The 20580-nt window shown below is 52.7% G+C and overlaps 1 protein-coding gene across 3 annotated transcripts in view; it reads left to right on the top strand.

Annotated features, from left to right (window-relative positions):
• Positions 1-20580, top strand: part of SH3BP4 (SH3 domain binding protein 4) — a 94796-nt gene that overhangs the window by 42868 nt on the left and 31348 nt on the right. Inside the window, exon 2 of one of the 3 annotated variants that reach the window (XM_082629897.1) lies at positions 13923-14001. The exons of the other annotated variants lie outside the window; for them this stretch is intronic. The gene's annotated coding sequence lies outside the window, so the exon portion shown is untranslated. The remainder of the gene's footprint in view (positions 1-13922; positions 14002-20580) is intronic. 3 annotated transcript variants of the gene reach the window in all.

Genomic DNA, 20580 nt, shown 5'->3' with positions numbered 1-20580 from the left:
AGAGGCCACAACAGTGAGAGGCCCGCGTACTGCAAAAAAAAAAAAGGGGGGGGGGTACAGATTGATTGGCATTTAGTGCATTCACAGTGTTGTGTGACCACCACCTGTCTCTGGTCTCAGAACATTTTCATCACCCCAGAAGAAGACGGCCCTCCCCATTAAGTAACTACTACCATTGCCCCCTGTCCTCATGCCCTGGCCACCACTAATTGGTTTACTTTTGAGGTTTGAATTGGGGGCCAGTCTGTATGTAAGGGAGATCCTGGCTTTCAGGTGTCCTCAGGACAGAGCAACCAAGGCTGGCATCCCAGGCCTGCAGGGCCCCTCTGGAGGTGAGGTCTGACATCACAGGGGTCGGCAGGCGATCCACTGCGGGGATGGGGACCCGGCCCCGCATCGCCTGAATGTAAGGCAGTGCTCAGCCTCCTTCAGAACCTCTGTATGGATAAGCCTCACGTAAGTGCTGCCGCATTAAATAAAGGCTGCAGTTGACTGTGAGGTCAGGCGCCACGGAGTGAAGCCTGGAGAATGCGGGTGGGTGAGAAACCCACGTGCTCCCCCAGAAAGGGCATCTGCATCCCTACAGGCCTTGTGTTTCAGTCTCATCACCAGCCTGCCTTTTCACCCTTCTTAAAGCAGGCGTGTCATGAGGACCGCTGAGACATTTTTAACATACTTGAGGCTCTGGAGATAAAAGAGGTGAGACAAAGAAAGATTCCACCGTTGTTTATTCCCAGAGCCTTCCAGTCTCGCTGAGACCTGCTTAGACTACAAAGAACTTCCCAATCTAATCAGAAAACCCCAGTTTCCCTATCTCTGGCTGGAGTTTTCCCCTTTTGTTCATTATTTAAAGTTGACTGGGCTGACTGCAATTTAGGAAGGACAGAGTGGCTGTATTTCATTCTTGGGTCAGAAAAATGTCTATGCAGAGAGCTTATCGCGTTGGTCTTTTCCAAGCAGAGACAAATTTCAGTTAGGAGCACATAAGCATTTTGCATAAATTAATTTCCTTGGTCCTCGGTTTCCTCATCTGTAAAGATGGAGCCAGTCTCAGAAGGTTCTCAGAGATAAAAAGGAATCGAATATGCACTCAAACTTGCTCAAGAGAAAAAGTGGGAGGATTGTTGGAAGGATCCAGAGATCAATCCCCCAGATCACAGAAGACCTGGCAACTGGGATTTAAGAAGTGAAACTGCTCTTCAAGAATCGAATTGCATGTTCCCCTGTCACCCAGCCTCTGCTGCTCAGCCAGTGTGCACCTGGCCTAGGAATGGCCACCAGCCAAGGCCCAGCAGTCCTGTGCAGGACGTGCCCCTGGGCCACTTTTGACTTTCTCAGCTCCCTGCTCTTAGAAGTGGGTTGGGCCCCAATGACCCTTTTGAGCTGGTCCTCAATTGCTGGGTCGGTAGGCAGACAGTGGGTTGGTTTACCTATACGTGGTATCTGTTGCTGACCCATCGGAGGGGATGGGGCCATGGGGTGTCCAGGCTGGGGGTGTGCCTGGATCGGGCAGTGAAACTCCCAGGAGAGTGAGGAGGTGGCTCGAGGGCTCAGTAGTTGCGGCACGCGCGGGCTTAGTTGCCCCTGTCGACCACCTGCACAGCATCTCTGATTTTCAGGTATTAGAGCAAGCCCAGGTCAGCTACAGTCCAAAGGTGATTTTCATAAGCCAGGTCCTCCCCATTCTGTAAAGGAGCAAATATTGGGACTGAACAAAAAGCAACAGAAATAATAACCAGATAAAGGAAAGAAGAGTTTCATCTGGGCTTGGGCTGAACACTCTTGGTCAAGGGCAGACCTTCAGGCCCTCAGTCAGACCCAACAGGGGCTTATCTCCCGGTCACCTTATCTCCAAGCCGGTCTTAGGTCTTCCTCCAAGTCAGGATTTTTGAGGGCAAAAATCATTTGAGGACTCTGATAAGGGCTATGGGCTTTCCCTTTAGAAAATCAGCTATACCTGTAAAGTTGTACGTATCATTTTGGGGTCTTGACCCTCTAAATGGACTGACAGCTAGAGGTCCATAAGCCCCACGGGGACACACCTGTTACTGATAAAGATTGTGTTCCATGGGCCAAGGCCCAGACCATCAGGCTCCATCAGAGGACACCCCAGGGATCTCTAGATTTCCAATGGACTTAATGTAACTTGAGAACCAGGCCTCCGTCTGCTTAGGCATAAATATTTGTCACGAGGCAGGTTTTCATATGTCGCTAGGAAATAGTTTGCCCTCCTCGGGATGCTGAGTTTTGGTAGATATTCTTCAGGGTACCACTCAAGAGTGAACTTCAGAGTGAATCTCACTAAGCTCCGGTTGATGGGATCCTGGCCACAGGATGTGGCCTGGACTCTGAAACAAGCCTGTCCGCGTGCACATCTCAGTCACTAAAGCTGTGTGGCTCTGCCCACCGGCCCTCAGTGGTGCCTTAGTTTGCTCTTCTGCAGAATGGGGATGGGGGCTGCAGTTAGGGGAGGGTGGTGCCTTCACAGTTCGCTCCCGCATCGTGGTGGAGAAGTGGATCTGGTGTAATGAAGGTGAACCCACAGGGGTGAGGACGAGGGCCTGCAGGCTGGGAGGCCTGAGTCTCTGCATCCAGGTGGCTCCAGGCCCCCATCCTGTCCTCCTGCAGCTTGCTTTGGCCGCCCCAGTCAGGTCCCGTCTTTGCTTAGCGAGTTTGAGTTGCGTGTTTAGAGTCCTAACCCCCCACCACCACTCCCCGATTCCTCGCACCTGTCCCTACTGGGGATGCCTTGCGTTAGTGGGACCACAGTGCTTGGGGGCTCTGGGTCAGCACCCTTGACCAGCGGCTGCCTCCTGGCCGTAACTGGGGTGCAGTTCGCCTTGATTCCTCCTGTTACGGCTTCTTCCCTTTGCTGGACCAGCCTCCCTCCTGACTACATGTAGGTTTTTTTTTCTCCATTCTTTAGTAGTTTACCCCGATTATAACAAAAATATATCTCAACGTATACAGTTTTTTAAGTAAAGGTATCTTTTCAGACTATGCTCTGTGCACGCACACGTTTTAGCCTGAATTGGGTTTCTGATGGGCACATTTTCAGGTGTCCCGATGTGGTGATACTTAGTATATTCACGAAGTTGTACCACCACCACCTCTCGTTCCAAAGCCTTTTACCAACCCAACAGGAGACCTGGGAGCAGCCACGGGGCATCCCTCCCTTTCCCAGCTACTGGCAGCCACTGACCTGCTTTCTGTCTCTCTTGGTTTGCCTCTTCTGGGTATTTCTTGTAAGCGGAACTGTACAATACGTGACTTTTTGTGACTGTCTTCTTCCATTTATCGTAGTGTGTTCAAGGTTCACCCACATTGCAGCGTGTGTCAGAATGTCCTTCCTTTTCGTGCTGAGTGATATTCACCGTATGGGGGGACCCCGCTGTGTGGGTCCGTTCATCCGTCACTGGATGCTCGGGTTGTTTCTGCCTTTGGGCTGCTGTGAATAGTGCTGCTAGGACTCATCATACTGTGATGTTCTGACTTAACTTTAAGAGAGCCGTCTTCGGGCTTCCCTGGTGGCGCAGTGGTTGGGAGTCCGCCTGCCGATGCAGGGGACACGGGTTCGTTCCCCGGTCTGGGAGGATCCCACGTGCCGCGGAGCGGCTGGGCCCGTGAGCCATGGCCGCTGGGCCTGCGCGTCCGGAGCCTGTGCTCCACAACGGGAGAGGCCACAGCAGTGAGAGGCCCGCGTACCGCAAAAAAAAAAAAAAAAAGAGCCATCTTCTTTCATTTCCAAGTTCTTGTCGAGACCCCTAGTTTTAGACTCCAGCTCCCTGCCCCCACCAGCCCTGTCCCTCCGCCTGCACGCCTGTCCCTGGCATCTTACAGATCTCCAAGAGCCAGGGCTCGCCCTGGACTTGAAGTCACCCTTGGCGTGGACTGGCTTGGGTCACTGTCCTGCGGTGGCAGGTCTGGTGCTCTCCCCTGTGGATTCACCCATCTGTGAGCTAACGCGGCAGTGCCGGGAAACGCTGCTCACTGAGTGAGGGGCGTCAACAGCAGGCCCAGGCCAGGCGCCTCTCCGGATGTGGCCCCTCGGTCGCTCGCATCAGGACCGCAGGGAGGCTTTGCTGCGAGAAAGCAGCCTCCTGGGCCTCGTCTGCGGTGGCTGCCTTGGGGCCGCCCCTCGTGCGCTTTCCACGCCTGCGGGGGAATGCGGGTGTTGGCCCGGGGGTTCATCTGAAATCAGGTGGGCTCCCTTGCCTCCAGTAGAAAGGCGGGGGAGGTTGGAGCAGCCCTTCCCTGACTCCCCGGATCCCAGTACCTTCCCCCCCCTCCACCACCCCCTGCTGTCACTACCCCGGGCATTCCTGCAACCCCCCACCTTGCTGTCATTGTCCCTTTACTAAACTCCACTCAAATAGTGCTCATCTGAGTGACAGCTCAGCCTGTCTGTCCCTACCCAGTGAGAACCTCAAGGTGGGCCCAGGAGCCTGTATCCTGCGAGGGAGGGGTTTTGACCTCCAGGTGGGTGGGGAGCAGGTAGAGCCCCTGCCGCTGTCCAGCTCCAGCCCTCTGGCTCCGACCCTAATCCTGTCCTGGGCTGGCCGAGCGGGGGCACCCGAGAGAGCTGCCCTCTCTGTACTGGGAAGCCGTGCTGGGAGCCTGCTCTCTCTTCCTGCGGGGGGCGCAAAACAGAGAAAGGACGGCATGTGGGAGGGGGGCTCAGGCTCGCCCCCCCTCCTTCCTGCTTTGTTCCCATAAGGAGCTGCTGCTTCGTTTCCTTTCTTTTTTCTTTTCCTCTGGGCTTGGGCATGTTCAGAAAACCTCATAAGGGCTACTTGCTGCTTCGGGGGTATTGTACCTGACATTCCTAGGTTTTGATAAAGAATAGATCTACCAGAAACCTCTGGGTTAGCATTTTTATGGGAAACAAAGTATATTCTTTTTCGTTTTTAATGATTTTTAAGTGTAATACAAAAACCTTCCAGAAAGGAAACCAGCCGGACCGAGGCAGCCAGGACCACCGGATGCTCTGAACCATGGGTCTCACTCTGAGATGCTGCCCGGGGCTGCCGGCCTGGATTTCTGCTGGGCCCGGGTCCCCAGGAGGGCGTGAACCCGTCCCAGGATGCGAGTGTTGGTCTGTGCTGCCGCAGGCCTCCAGCGCCACCCCTCGGTCCCATGGCCCTGCCCATGGACCCAGAAGAGCCGAGACAGGAGATGGTGGAGGAGGGCTCCGGGGGGTCGGGCAGTGACAACAGTGAATCGTCCATGTGGGATCCAGGTAGGATGAAGGTGTGGGGTCCACGCGGTATCTGTGTGTCCTAGGACAAGTTGGTTCTCCACATCTGCTTCGTTATCTCTACTCACTGGATCCGCTTTGGAGATTTAACTTAGTTGGTAAAGCCTGTAGCACAGGGCCTGGCCCAAGATAAACGGTGTTATCTTCCTAGTTAGGATTCAAATGATTTCTGTTTTTGTGGGGTCAGGGTGGCCTCGTACCTGAGAAATTGAGTAGGGGGTCCAGATGGCAGGCAGTTTGAAGGACGTGGGTGTCCAGGTGAGGCATGGGTAGTGCCCCCAGAGAAGGCACGGAGGGGATGGGGAGCGGAGCTGGCCAGAGAGCAGGTGATGCCCGGAGTAGGGGCCAGTGGGGTGTGGCCTCAGGACCAAATCCTGCATGCACCCTGCTTTTGTAAATCAGGTTTTATTGGGACCCAGCCATGCACACTCACTGTGGCCGTCTTTGCCTTTCAGAGGCAGTGCTGAGTGGCTGGAGTTGAGGCCAAGGGGCCCACGAAGCCCGCGATCTTCCCCGTCTGGCCCTTTGCAGCAGTGGTGTCCTCAGGGGACATTGGCAGCGTCTGGAGACATTTTTGCTTGTCACAGCTGAGGTTGGGGGCAGCTGTTGGCATCTAGGGGGTGGAGGCAGGTGTGCTGCTGGCCATCTGCAGTGCACAGGACGGGTCCCACAGCAAAACATGATCCGGCCCCAAATGTCAGTAGTGCCAAAGTTGAGAAACGATGCTTTCCAGAAAAAAAATTTCCTGTTTCAACTAGAGAACGGACTGGTTCGGGGGAGGTGGATGGTGCTTTTGTTGGAATGGGGATGCAGGAAATGGGGCAGGCTCGGGTGGGGGAAGATGAGCCAGGCATGCTGGCCCTGAGGTCGCCATCCTGAGGGCGTGTGGGAGGTGCTGCAGAGACAGGGCTGCCAGGCAGACCAGGCTTTGGGCATCAGCAGAGACTAGGTGGTCCCATCTCCGCCCTGTTCCCTGGGATGGCTAGGCCCCCTAAGGAGAATGCTCCAAGTGACAAAAGCAGAAGGGCAAGGATGGCCGTGGGCCATTGGACACTTGAAGGCAGACAGAGGAGGGGAAATCTCAGAGGGAAGGGGAAGGACCAGCCATGCAGGTGCTGGGAAGACACCTGCAAGACAGGTCTCAAGGGCCAGCTCAGAGAGGAAGGAGAGGGCCGTCACCCTGGGAGGCCATGGAGAGGTCAGTGGTTAGAAAGCCGCCCGGTGAGACGCACGCAGGAAAACGCCCTCAGGACCTGGGGCTCCGGTGGCCTCATCACCAACCCCAGTGGGAACAGTGTGTCCAAGGCTTGGGGCAGGAGCCGCCTCGGGGGAGGGGAGCAGCAGCTCAGGGGCCGTGCAGAAAGGCACCAGCGCCAGCCAGCGAGGAGCCCTGGGCTCTAGCCAGCTGCCGGTTCTGTAGGAGAGGGAGCCCCGGTACCGCCCGGTGACACAGATGACAGAGGGCACAGCCTTCCTGCGGACCAGGAGGAGGAGGAAGGATGGGGGAGGGGCGGCAGCAGGGAGAAGATGCCGCTAAGAATCCGCTAGACGGCTGGGTATGAATGGTGACAAAACAAAGCAGAGGACGGGAACGGTTGAGGAGGAGCCCCTTTCTACTGTGGGTAATTTTTTTCTTCCCCTGATCCTTTTTCTTACTCTCTGTATAAAATAATCATCCTTGAGCACTTTTTAGTTGGAGGCGAAAGGAAAGCTTCTCCGACTGCCCTCTGGCACCAGGTCACACTTTCTCCCTGGCCCAGCGCCTCTTCTGTGTCACCCTCAGAACTGGAAGGAAATTAGCTGATTATCAAAAGGCCAGGGACCTGGATTCCAGGGCCTCTGGTGAACTCACCCTCCCCGCAGGAAACCTGTCGGGTCGGTTGGATTCCATTTCATCTCTGCCTGGTACAGACTCGTAGCAGAGGCTCTGCAGAAAATCAGGGAGTGGTTTCACGCCAGATTTGTTAATTTATGCATTGATTACAAAACAGAACAAAACCACAGAGCAGACACTTAGACTGTCCTGCTCTGGTCTCCAGGAGCCGGGCTGCGGTTGGCCCAGCGGACAGGGGAGGAGCAGCTGGGGGTCTCGGAATGGTCTAGAAAGGAGCGGCTCCAACCCTGCCGTCTTTGTGCTGGGCTCACACCAGCCTCGGGCTCACGCAGCAGGCCCTGCAGCCGCCCAGCTGGGAAACCTTGGACCCGTGACCTAGCTTCTCTGCACCTCGGTTCTCTCGACTGTCGTTGGAGGGAATGATCAACCGTCTGTGTCATGGGGTGGCTGTGACGTGTAAATCAGTGCCTGATTCTAAGAAGCACTTACAATAGTGCCTGACACACGACCAACAAATGCTGTGGGGGTAGGGCGGGGCGACAGGCACACCTCGTTTTATTGCACTTCGCAGATACTTTTTTTTTTTTTTTTAACAAATTGAAGGTTTGTGGTGACTGCACATCGAGCAAGTCTGTTGGCTTCTTTTTTCCAGCAAGAGTTCCTCACTTTGTGTCTCTGAGTCACGTTTCAGTAATTCTTCAACTATTTCAAACTTTTTTTTACTTTTTAAAATAAATATTTATTTAACTATTTCACATAATAACTATTATATTTGTGCTGGGGATCCATGATCAGTGATCTTTGATGTGACTATGGCAAAAAGACAATTCACTGAAGGCTCAGATGATGGTTACCATTTTTTAGCAATAAAGTATTTTTTAATAAAGGCCTGCACATTTTTAATTTATTTTTATTTTTTAATAAATGTATTCTATTTATTTTATTTTTGGCTGCGTTGGGTCTTCGTTGCTGTGCGGGCTTTCTCTCGTTGTGGCGAGCAGGGGCTGCTCTTCGTTGAGGTGCGCGGGCTTCTCATTGCGTTGGCTCCTCCTGTAGCGGAGCATGGGCTCTAGGCGCACGGGCTTCAGTAGTTGTGCCGCGCGGGCTCTAGAGCGCAGGCTCAGTAGTTGTGGCGCACGGGCTTAGTTGCTCCGCGGCATGTGGGTCTTCCCGAACCAGGGCTTGAACCCATGTCCCCTGCGTTGGCAGGCGGATTCCTAACCACTACGCCACCAGGGAAGCCCCTGCACATTTTTTAGACAATGCTGTTGCACAGTCAATAGACTATAGTACAGGGTGTAGAGTAACTTTTCTATGCACCAGGAAACCAAAAGATTCATGTGACTCGCTTTATCTTGATATGTGCTTTATTGCAGTAGTCTGGAACTGAGCCTGTGTTATCTCGGAGGTCTACCTGTAGTTTCCCAGGGCTGCATAACAAATGACCATAAACTGCATGGCTTTGAATAACAGAAATGGATCCTCTCAAATCTGGAGGCTGCAAGTCTGAAGTCAAGATGTCTGCAGGGCCATGTCCCCTCTGAGGGCTCAAGGAGGACTCCTCCTTGCCTCCTTCCAGCTCTGGTCGTTCACCCACCATCTTGACGCCCTCTGGCTTGAGCTGCATCACTTCCATCTCTGTCTTCGTCGTCATGTGGCCATCTTCTCTCTGTGTGTCTGTGTCTCTGTATCCTAGCGTCTTATAGGGACACCCGTGATTGATTTAGGGCCTGTCTGTGATTTAGGATTCGAGCATATCTTTTTTTGGGGGGACACCATTCAGCTGACAGCAGTGGATGTGGTTGGCTGTTTTACCTGTATTCTGGTTTCTGTCGTAGTTCATGTCTGTGTCTTCATCATTTCCGCGAGCCTGCTAAGAGCAGGATGGTCTTGCTTTTCTTTGTGTTCTTGTAGCAGCTAACAAGGTGCATGATAATTGCTCATTACCCCTGTAGTTAGTGACTTAAATTAAAGAGGACTCCACTCGGCTTCCCTGGTGGCGCAGTGGTTGAGAGTCCGCCTGCCGATGCAGGGGACATGGGTTCGTGCCCCGGTCCGGGAAGATCCCACATGCCGTGGAGCAACTAGGCCCGTGAGCCATGGCCGCTGAGCCTGCGCGCGTCCGGAGCCTGTGCTCCGCACCGGGAGAGGCCACAACAGTGAGAGGCCCGCGTACCGCAAAAAAAAAAAAAAAAAAAGGACTCCACTTCTGATAACCTTCAGGTTTTCAGGACAGACGTGAAGAAGGCTATGAACATAAGAAGTCTTGCTTTGGAGAAGCCGCCCCCTTCATATACTGTGAGATTGGAGCAACCTGTAAGCCCTTGGTTGGTGTAAGTGCTACTCATTGAGAGATTGTTGCTGTGTGCCAGGGATGCTGGAGGTCCTTGCTGATCTCGAGCTCACAGCCTGGTTGGAGAGACACACAATTAAATGAGCAGTTACAGTCACGCAATTAGGTCCTGTTGTAGGGGAGCCCGGGGTGCCAGGGCCGGTGACCACAGATGTGGTGTTGGCAGAGGGCAGCCTATTGCTTGAAGGACTTGGGACGTCCCTCAGACTCTGGCAGCTCCCCGTTTGCCCTAGCATGGGCGCACAGGAGACGAGAACATCCCTGCACCTGCCCACGGGTCCCGCGGGCCGCCGTGGTACAGCAAAGTTTAGTGACTGATGCAGCGACTGACCCAGCATCTTCGCCAGCCAGTCTGTCATCAGAGTAGGCTCTGTCTGCCCCGGTGAGAAGCGTAGCAGTTAAAAACGTGCTCCGTGAAGTTCTTTTAACTGGAGCTGAGGGTGAAACCTGAGTTACTTGCCAAGTTTTCACCCGTATTGTTACCGGATTCCCTTACGTGCATGTCTTAGGTAAAGAAGGCCCCAAAGGGGTTGACGCCTCTGCGTCTAACTGGGCATGTGACCACTTCACTAGACAAGAGGGACGTTCCCTTAACTCCCAGCCAGCGTCCCACAAAGTCCCAGGCCACTCTCACAAGGGCTCAGGTCTCACCTGCCCGGCTGGCTGGGCTGAAGTCCCCGCGGGGCTGCTCTGGGCAGGAACCAGCCCGCCGCCTGCCTCTTGCCTGGCCTTCCCCCGACCTGCCTTCCCTTGTTACTCCATGTCCAAGGTGCTGTCGTGTCCCCAGAAGGTCACGTCTACTGGCACCTCGGAATGTGACCTTATGTGGAAATAGGGCCTTTGCAGATGTAACTGGCTTAGTCAAGGTGAGTGGACCCTAATCCCATGACTGGTGTCCTCAGAAGACAGCCACGTGGAGACACAGGGAAGAAGGCCACGTGAGATGGAGGCAGATTTGGGGGCATCTGCAAGCCAAGGAAAGACAAGGCTTGCCCATGACACCACAAGCCAGGAGAGCGGCCTGGATCATATTCTTCCCGAGCTTTTGGGAGCAGGGCCTGCAGAGACCTTGACTTCAGACCTCTAGCATCCAGAGCCGGGAGAGAACGGTTTCTTTGTTTTAAGCCACCGCATTTGGGGTGATTTGTTACAGCAGCTTGGGAACCAGCCCATCCGAGGCCTCGCTGACCCCAGGGCACCTTGGCGAGGTGTTAGCCAGCACAGCACATCCCGGGGGCCCCTGGGGACTTGGAGCGGCCTCGTGGGGAGGGGGAGGGAGAGGGGCGGTCAGGTAGGCCTTTGTCTGCGTGGTTGGGAAGCCAATCATCGAAGACCCTGGTGCGTGTGGGCACATGGGGGCCAGGCTCGGGGCATCGGCTGCAGGTGATGCCAGATAATTCCATCTGGCACAGTGAAACCCTCCAGTCGGTGGAGGCTCCCCGGAGGCCTGGTTCTCAGCCCAGCTCTGTGATTAGCTCCCTAACTGCAGGCAGAAACCCCACGTTTCTGCTTCAGTTGCTTCTTTGTGCTTCTTTATACTCTGAAAGCCGTGTCATGTCATCATTGCACTTTCGTACGTCATGCATCCTTGAGGTTTGACGCCTGCGTCACCCACACTCCTTCAAGCGGTGTCACCCTCACCCAGTGGCTCCCTGTGCCCCTCCCCATCTGGCCCAGCCTCCTCCCGCCATCCACTCTTGCTGACGTCTGAGGGTCCACCTGCCTGTTCTCATACATCCTATAAGACACGTGCTCCTGGGTTTGGCTTCCGTGTTCAGCTTCATGCCCCTGGCCCGCCTCGGTGTGGCGTGGATGTGTATTTCCTATCAGTGGTGCCGTATGAATGTGCCGCCATTGGTTTATTTTCTCCTGTTGCTGGATGTCACGGTTATTTCCAGTTTGGGGCCATTATGAAAAATGAATCCAGTCCAAACATCTGTACGCGAGCCCTTCTGTGGACATCCACTTCCTTTTCCCTTGGGTGCGTGTGCCTGGGGTGGAATGGCTATGTCTGGTGCATGTAAAGTGTTCATGCTGCGCTTCATGCAGGTGGATGGTCAGTGGATGATTCCTCCATCTGGGGTAGGAAGTGATGGGGCTGGGCAAGCAGCAGGTGGGCTAGCGGGTGGACCCGTCTCCTCCCCAGACCTGTCCTCACGCCTCCCCTTTCCACCCTTCTGACGGAGCTGCTTCGTATGTACCTAGTTCTGGCTCAAGGTTTCTGCAGAGATTTTCTTTGAAGACTGTGTCCTGCGTCTACAAATAAAACCTTGCGTGCTCCCAGGACCCTCCTGATACCGGAAGTTCTCCCGGGTGCTTGGTATTCCTGTGATCTGCTTCAGTTCAGACTCAACGCCCAGCGAGGTGCAGTTGCATCTGTTCTGGAGGCAGCGACAACGACACCAGGCATTGGGGTGGAAGGCCGTGAAGAGGTCCTGGGATTCCTGAGGCCACATCAGGCTGCTCTGTACTAGGCCCTCTGTCTGGCCCCCAGCCGTCACCTCCCTGTTAAAACACATGTGGAGGGCTTCCCTGGTGGCGCAGTGGTTGAGAATCTGCCTGCCAATGCAGGGGACACGGGTTCGAGCCCTGGTCTGGGAACATCCCACATGCCACGGAGCAACTAGGCCCGTGAGCCACAATTACTGAGCCTGCGTGTCTGGAGCCTGTGCTCCGCAGCAGGAGAGGCCACCACAGTGAGAGGTCCGTGCACTGCGATGAGGAGTGGCCCCCGCTTGCCGCAACTAGAGAAAGCCCTCGCGCAGAAACGAAGACCCAACACAGCCAAAAACAAATTAATTAATTAATTAATTAATTTTAAAAAAACACACACATGTTGATCCCTTCAAGGTCAAATGCCTTTTAGGGCACAGTGGCCCATGGATTCACAGAGCTTACGTCACCCGCATTGCGGGCTTGTGCCTTGTGGGGGATGAGTCATCCATCTGGAGAGTCCCTGTGTCTGTGCTTTGTGTAGTCTGCAGAACTTGCCTCCAGGACTTTAGTTCCCTGGGTGTGTTGACCCAGGACCTTGTGTGTAAGACCCAGAAACTGCCCTTGGGTGGTTTTGTGATGGGTCGGGGTGTGGGATCACTGACAGCAGAGCCGTTCTGGGGAGGATTTGTTGAAGGGTAGATGGGTTTGGCCAGGGTTAGAGGAGCCAGAGGGAACCTTCCCGGTAAGGTGAGTAGCATGCCCAGCTGAGTGTGCTGAACTTGGGGAGGGGACCTGTTAGCTGGCTATTGGGACCCTTGTAGCTGGGGGTTGGGTGGGCATGAAGCAGGGGGTTGAACAAGTGGGCTTTTTTCCAAGAGGTCGGTGGGGACCTCAGACCACTATTTGAAGTTGAGGCAATGGGGCCTGGGTTCTAAGTGAAAGGACTGTTGTAGGTTCTTTGGTGGCCGGTGAGTGAGTCCGGGCTGCACAGTGATTCTCTGCCCTGTGTGTGCATTAGAATTACGGAAGAGCTTATTAAAAATACTGCTGAATCTCCAGGGTGGGGCTGTATTATTCGAAAGCCTCTCCAGGTGGTTGGCATTGGCATCCAGGGTGGGGAAACTGTTAAGAAGAGCCCTTTGGGGTGCAGGGGTGCCAGGCGTGGCTATGGGGTGGAGCGTGGGAGGTGGAGATTGGAAATGGAAGGAAGGGAGCCAGAGAGAAGAGGTGGCAACACACCAGCCCGGCTCAGACTTAAAGGTAAAGGAAGAGGATAAATAACATTAATAAGAACAGCCCTCACCGAGGACAGTGGGCATCAGATGGGTGATATTGGGGGACACTTGGCAGTGCCTGGGGACATTTGGGTTGTCTGGGGGTGGGGATGCCCCCAGCTTTTGGCGGGTGGAGGCCAGGGGTGCTGCCAGGTATCCTGCAGTGGGCAGGGCGGTACCCACAGAGCATGGTCCCATCCAAAGTGTTTCTGGCGCCAAGAGCAGGAAGCCCTGCCTTGGGGAGAGCTGTGTGCTGGCTCTTCCCTAAGCACGTGGCATGAACCAGCAGATTTTATCCACACACTCTGAAGAGGTCAAGAGCGTAATTTTCCCGAAGTTACAGATGAGGAAGTGGAGGCCCTAGGAAGTTACGCCCATCTGAGGGGTTGCATAAGGTATGAAGGGGAAGTCATCGAAGGTGAGCAGGTGGTGACCTGGGTTTTGAGTAAATGCCAACGCCTCCAAGTGAAAATGCAGAGACTTTGTGGTTTGCAGGAGACTTTGTAAGTTGGTTTGAGTCCCTGGTGCATCACTGGGGACATCAGTGCTGGGCCAACGGGCGTTCATCTCCAGGCACGATGACAAGGAATGGTCCTTACTGAGCGCCTCCTATGCGCTCACCTGGTGAGCCAGATTTTACTATCTTCCTGCTGCACGTGATACAAATAGACGCTCAGAGAGGTTAAGTCACTTGTCCAAGAGCACACAGCTGGAGCTGCCGGTCACACTCCGATCTGGCTCCAAAGCCCTGTGTTTCCTTCTTTATAGGATGCTGTCAGCCTTAATTTAGTCCCACCTACAGGCGAGGAGGAGGAGGAGGAGGAAGACGCCGGTGATAAAGGATCAGGTGAGGAGACCAAGGGCCGCGCTAGAAGGCCAAGCAGGACCTCGGGGAACAGAGCTGGGCCTTTCCACGTCCGGGCTGGAGGCAAGGTGCTGAGCGTGCAAACCTGCCATGTCTCCCCTTTGTGGTGAAAGGAACGGCTTATCCTCTAGGCTGTAGAGACGGTTGGCCTGCGGGGAGAGGGTGAGCTTGTGTCCGCTCACAGCAAATGTTTCCAAAGCAGCCTTTTCCTCCCTGGTGTTTTCCCAGTATTATTGTAAGTCGAGGAATGAGGGAAGGTGGGATTCGGCTTGTGCCAGAAGACGTATTAACCCCTAAATGCCCATCAGCAGGCTGTGTGGCCTGCAGGCCTCTGCCCTCCCCGCTGGCCTGTCACTCCCTCAGCCGGGCTTTCTCCTTCCGGACAGCGGGCCCCATCGAATCTCCGTTGTATCCGGAGCTGTGCTCTCCTGCCCCCTCCGTCTCCGTGTCCCTGGGGAGCCCGAGTGCCCCCTGCAGCCTTATCTGTCGCCCTCAGCTGCTTTCCCACTCAGCTTCTACCAGCGGCTGGAAATTTCTGTCAGGGTTTTGCCTCTGCGCTGAGACTACGTTGGGTGTCTTTCCGTGTTACTAAATGTTTGTTCCTTTTGTGCATGTCCTGCTGCAGACTGGTTGGGCCCCCTCAGAAGGAACCTGACCTCGTGGCCTCGGAGCCCCTGTGGTGGAGCCCGGGGCGGGGGGCTGTCCCCGGTTCTCCCCCCAGCTTAGGGGACACTGGCCTCCTATTTTCTAATGGTTCCAGTGTGTTCTCAGTGAGTCGAAGGGTTCGGAGAGCTCCGGAATCTTGGTGAGAGTAGCTTGTTGCACACCCCGACTTATTTCGTTGCCACCGAGAAATGCCTCTGCGGGGCGCTTGCGGTGACTTAGCAAGATTTTCCACAGTAACACTCGGGATATAAAGGTCCGATTGCCTCCAGCATCAGACTCAGCCGTCAGGAATGTGAGGTGACTGGCAGTCGGGCGATGGCCTGGTAGTTTGGGATCTTAGGAGAGAATGTTCTGAAAGTGTGGAGGCAAGACCACACTTTGCAGAGGCCGGGACTCTGTTTTGGGGTCTTGGCTTTCATTTGCTTCGTGGAGTTCCATTTGTGTTAGATGTGACAGAAAGAGAGGAAGTGGGGGAGAAGCTCGCTGGGGGCAGGAGGCCACGCCAGCCAAGGAGAGTGAAGGTCTGAGAAGCCGAGTCTGTGTCCATACCCCTAGGAGGGTGTGTGACTTTCCTGAGACCGCCAGAACAAACTGCCACAAACTGGGTTACTCAACACAACCGAAATTCATTCTGTCATGGCTCTGGAGGCCTGAAGTCCGGGATTGAGGTGTCGGTAGGGCTGGCTCCTTCTGAGGCCGTGAGGGAGAAGCTGTCCCGGGCCTCTCTCCTTGGCTTGCAGACGGCCGCCTTCTCCCTGTCTCCACGTCACCTTCACTCTGTGCCCGCATTTCCCCATTTTGTGAGGACACCTGTCATATTGGAGGAGGGCCCACCCGTAGCACTTTATCTGAATGTGGTCATCCGCAAAGACCCTGTTTCCAAATAAGGTTGTATTTGCAGGACTTCAGCATCCTTTGCGGGGGAACACAGTTCAACTCATAACAAGAGGGTATTAGAAAAATGTGAGCATATGTGACTTCTCAGTGCCATCCTCTCCCCAGCCTGGTGGCTTTTAAGTTTTAGCCAAAAGATGCTTGCTTAAGTGCTTGACCTGAACCCCTTGGTCGGGCCTTAAATAGTTCAAGCAAATGGAAATAAGGTACAGTGATACTAAACTTTCACTACCCACAACCCACAGTTGTAGTCACTAGCAATGGAGATAGAATTTATGAAGTGATTAGTGGTTAATAAAGAAATTATACTACCTCATTTAGTAAAGCACCTATGAGCTAAGGAAGTTTAGTTCTTTGCTCCAGTGAAACTCATAGCGTTCCAGACCGTGGTGGTGTGTGGGAAAAAAAGAGGTGTGTCTCGAACTTGGTGAAAAGTACAGGGCTTATGCGTGAACTGGGTCAGTGTAAACAGCATGACCACAAACTCTGTGGGGGTGTGTACCGTGCCCGGGGGCCCCTGTGCCCTGTGTGTGACAACACGTGATTCCCATGCGCAAGCTCTCTCTATGGTCCTCTTGCACTTGGGGACAGCGAGGCACAGAGGTAAGACTGAGCACGGCTACGTTGGTGAGTGGTCAGGTGGGTTTTTTCTGATGTGTGACGTTGACCTGAGTCAACCTGAGTGGCACGAGTTGTCAGAAGTGAAGTTTGCAGGACAGAGCTTGCCAGCCAGAGGGAACTGCCGGTGCAAGGGCCCTGGGACAGAAATGAGTTAAATTCAGAAACTGAGCGCACAAGAAGGAAACGAGGCCGTGGAAGAGCAGGTGGGCCACAGTCACGTAGTCCCAATGAGGAGGTTCGATTTATTGTGACTGCAGGGAAATGCCCCTGGAGAGACTGACTTTGCTGAGGGGCCCAGCTGCTCTAAGGAGAATGGTTTCGTGGTGTGTTTTGGGGGCCGGAGGAGCAGGGAGACCAGGTGGGAGGCTGCTGAGGTGAGTCCAGAGAGAGACGAGGTGCTTAGCTGGAAGCAGAGAGCAGAGAGAAGAGGTCAGATCCACATACTTCGGAGGTGGAATTGCTTGGACTTGTGGAACTGCCTGGATTTGAGGGGTTTTGACAGAGTCCGTATGGTCCCCAGAGCTTAATTTACACTCCGCCCCTTTACAGGAAGAGTGTGCCAGTCCCTATACACTGTCCTGGCACTCATGTTTAAATAAAGAGAGACCCACCATATTTCTGGAGGAAAAAATAAAATAGTATAAAGATGTCAGTTCCGGGGGCTTCCCTGGTGGCGCAGTGGTTGAGAGTCCGCCTGCCGATGCAGGGGACACGGGTTCGTGCCCCGGTCCGGGAAGATCCCACGTGCCGCGGAGCGGCTGGGCCCGTGAGCCATGGCCGCTGAGCCTGCGCGTCCGGAGCCTGTGCCCCGCGACGGGAGAGGCCACAACAGTGAGAGGCCCGCGTACTGCAAAAAAAAAAAAGTCAGTTCTTAACATTGCCGTGCCAACAAAAACAAAAACCAACTGGGGTAACTTTTCTGAAGGAATGAAGAGGTGGGAAGACATATTACTTAATTACTTTGAAGTTCATTTGGAGGGAAAAAACAGGTTCAAATAACTGATAGGAGACTTTGAAATAGAACGGTTCTTGGGGGCTGGTCCTTCCAGATGGCCAAACTTGGTAAAGCTCCCAGAGTTACATAAGGGCTGGTGTTGTTTCAAAAATAGGCAGACTTATGACATGGAATTGGCCAGATTCAAACCCTGGTGTCTATACACATTTAAAAAGCATTAAGGTGACATCACGGAGGGGACAGATTGTCCGGGAACTGATAAAGGAGTAATCGCTTAGCTGTTTGCTAATTACTTTTGTAAAGTTCCTTGCTGAGCAGCAAAATAAATTCTTTGTACATTGAGGTCAGTCCACACACCATTTTTTTTTAAATAGAGGAAAATAGATGTGAAATGTTTATCACATTTTTCATTAGGGGAGCCTTTTCTGTGCTTCAGGGTGAAATTACAAAGGAAGGATTGATAGGGTCAGAGAACTCTACCTAAAGTTAGCAAATGGATGGGTGTGGGTGAGCAACAGTGGGGAAGATATTTGAAACTGATATTAAATTTCAGACTCGAATCAAGCAGAGGATGCAAAATGATAGTCACGAAGCAGGAAATAAGAAATAAGACGTAGTCCATATTTGAAAGTTTCTGACCCGTGGTCAAAGGAATGTGAATTTAAACTTGGTATTTCGTTGCCCAGTTGTCATATTAGGGAAGGTTTTCTCAAATTGCTGGCGGAAGGGTGAAAACGGACCCCCAGTGCTGTCACGAGGATAAATGTCTGCAGCTTTCCAGGAAAGTATTTGGCAATACTTCGTCCTCTACTGGAAAGTCATCTTAAGAAAATAATCCAAAATTCAGAGGAAGATTAGGGGTAAAGATGGCCACCAACCACCCTGCCGTTTATAGTAGCGGAAAGTTGGGAGCCTTCGGTGAGCAGCAGGTCAGGGGGCTCCCCCTCCTCAGACCTGAAAACAAGCCCCGCTGGTCGGAGCTTTGGTGATGACTTTCCATCGGGAATGATTCTGTTATTGAATCAGGTCCCGCTGCTCGCCGCATCAGTGCTCACAAGTGTTGGTAGAAAGGAAAGATGCCCTTAATCGGAATGCTGGCCATCTGGGGAGATGGTGGACTCCGCGTCCCCCAAAAAACCACCTCCAGAGATTCTGCTTAGCCATGAAAGCTTTTGAAGGGAAACAGGGAAGTCATCTCAGTTAATCACTGAGGTAGGGAGGGTCAGTGCTGTGGCCATCCCCCACTGTGTGCAGGCTTGTGTACAGGCTTGTCAACTCCTCGTGGTCTATCTTTAGACACTATTTTGTTCAGTCTGTTGGCGAAATTACTGAAGGGGGAGCTAGGGAAGAGATCTCATCTTCTGTTAATTACTTATTCTTCATTTCCACTTCTTCCATCTACGGAAGGAACCAACAGGTTAGGCAGAGGATTTCGTGATCAAAAGATTTGAAAGGTGTGCTAGGGCCAGAGGTGAGTAGTGCATGGGGGCACCTGGTTTAAGGTTAGTGACAGGACAGAGGGGCCTCCTGCAGAGAGCTCTTTCCTGCAAAGGGCTTTCTCCTGCCAAAAACAGCTTCCAATCCTCAGACACCGGCTGGGTGTCCAGCCGGTCAGCTCAATTCGGACACTGTCTGCCTGGAGATGAAGTCTGGCCCCACAGGTTGAGGGCTCAGTCCCACAAGACTCTCCCCCACCTCCCCACTTCAGACGCCCATGACAAGTCCAGGTTGTCACTTGTGCTTCTGACCAACTGGCTGTAGATTGGAGCTTGCCGTGACCCTCCCTCCTTGGGTTTGATTAATTTGCTAGAGCAGCTCACAGAAGTCAAACATTTTACTAATTAGATTACAGGTTTAGTATAACAAGGTATAACTCTGGAACAGCCAGATGGGAGAGACACGTAAGGCAAGGTATGGAGAAAGAGCGCGGAGCTTCCATGCCCTCTCCTAGCATCCTCTCCCCAAATCTCCGTGTGTTCACCAGCCCAGAAGCGTTCAGAACTCCAGCCTTGGGCTTTTACCGGGGGCTCATTATACAGACATGATTGATTAAATCATTGGCCATCTGTAATTTATGCAACTGTGCAGCCTCTCTCCCCTCCGCAGAAGTCAGAAGGCAGGACTGAAAGCCCCCATCTTTAGGTTACCTGGGGGCGGCCCCAAAGTTACCTCATTAACATAACAAAAGACACCTTTACTGCTCTATTTGCTTAAGAAATCCCCCAGGGTTTTAGGAGCTCTGTGCCAGAAATAGAACACAGACCTATATATATATATATATACACACACACACACACACACACACATATATATATACACACATATACATATATATAATATATTTATTTATTTATTTAATATATATATTATATACTATAAATCACAATATCACAATCACGTATCCTCTGTTTCCTAGTTAGTAGAATCATGAGGCCAGGAGGAATAGGGATGCATTTTTTTCAGTTATTGGGAAAATGACTTTCCCCAAGTCATGGAGCTGGAATTGGGAAGGCTGGATTTAGATCCACTGGGATTAATACGTCGTTCTAGGTGCTCAGTCAAGTGTTTGAAAGTGTTAGGAATTAACCCCACAGATGGCATACTGTTATACACGCTCAGAAAATGACCTTGCAAGGCTGCAAAGAACCTGCTGGAATCATGGTGTTTGGGAAGGAGACTGGAAGTTTATTTTATAAAATGTGGTTTTTTTTTTAATTACAAAAAGTAGAAAACTTAGGAAAAATAAAGAACAAAATGATCCATACGATTGCCATACCTGGACGTGGTTGCTGTCAGCATTTGGTGTGAAAATTACTCTTCTTTTTTCTAGTAAATATACATTTCTAAGAACAAAGTGGAATGAGTTTTATTGTGAAGTTTGTGGATTTCATTTTCCTCAGCGTTCTGTTGTATGGGTTTTCCATTCTGTTGAGTATTAGACAACAAATTTTAACAGCTACGTAACCCGTCCTGGAGGTGGAAACCCCTCCTGGATCACTGTAAACCGTGCTGTACGTAAGTCACTTCACCTACATCTTTGATTCCCTAAGGACAGATAGTTTGAGGGGCAGTGGGGTGGGAGACAGAATAAGAATCCTGTCCTCTCTACTTCCCGTAATAAATATTGATGAAGTGTATAGATCAGTGATTGGTTTATTGCCCGGGATATCTCCATTCGTCATTCGTGGACATGGTAGAACTTCTGTAAAGAAATTTCTTCGTTCCATGAGTTTCATTGGTTGCTTACTGGGCTAGATGCCAGATCCTCGATAAGTGGGTGGATAAAACTGAAACAGTTCTTCCATCCGGGGGCGGGTCTGGCTGAGACACAGCAGTGAACCAGTCAGCTGAGCACTGACCTCACCTCGGTCCTCAGGAGTTGGGCCGCATGTAGCCGTCTCTTCCCCAGCTCTGGGGGCCCATCG

Source organism: Mesoplodon mirus (genome assembly GCF_964341445.2).
Source record: "Mesoplodon mirus genome assembly, chromosome: 8".
Taxonomy (NCBI): domain Eukaryota; kingdom Metazoa; phylum Chordata; class Mammalia; order Artiodactyla; family Ziphiidae; genus Mesoplodon; species Mesoplodon mirus.
This window is presented reverse-complemented; position numbering and strand designations above follow the sequence as displayed.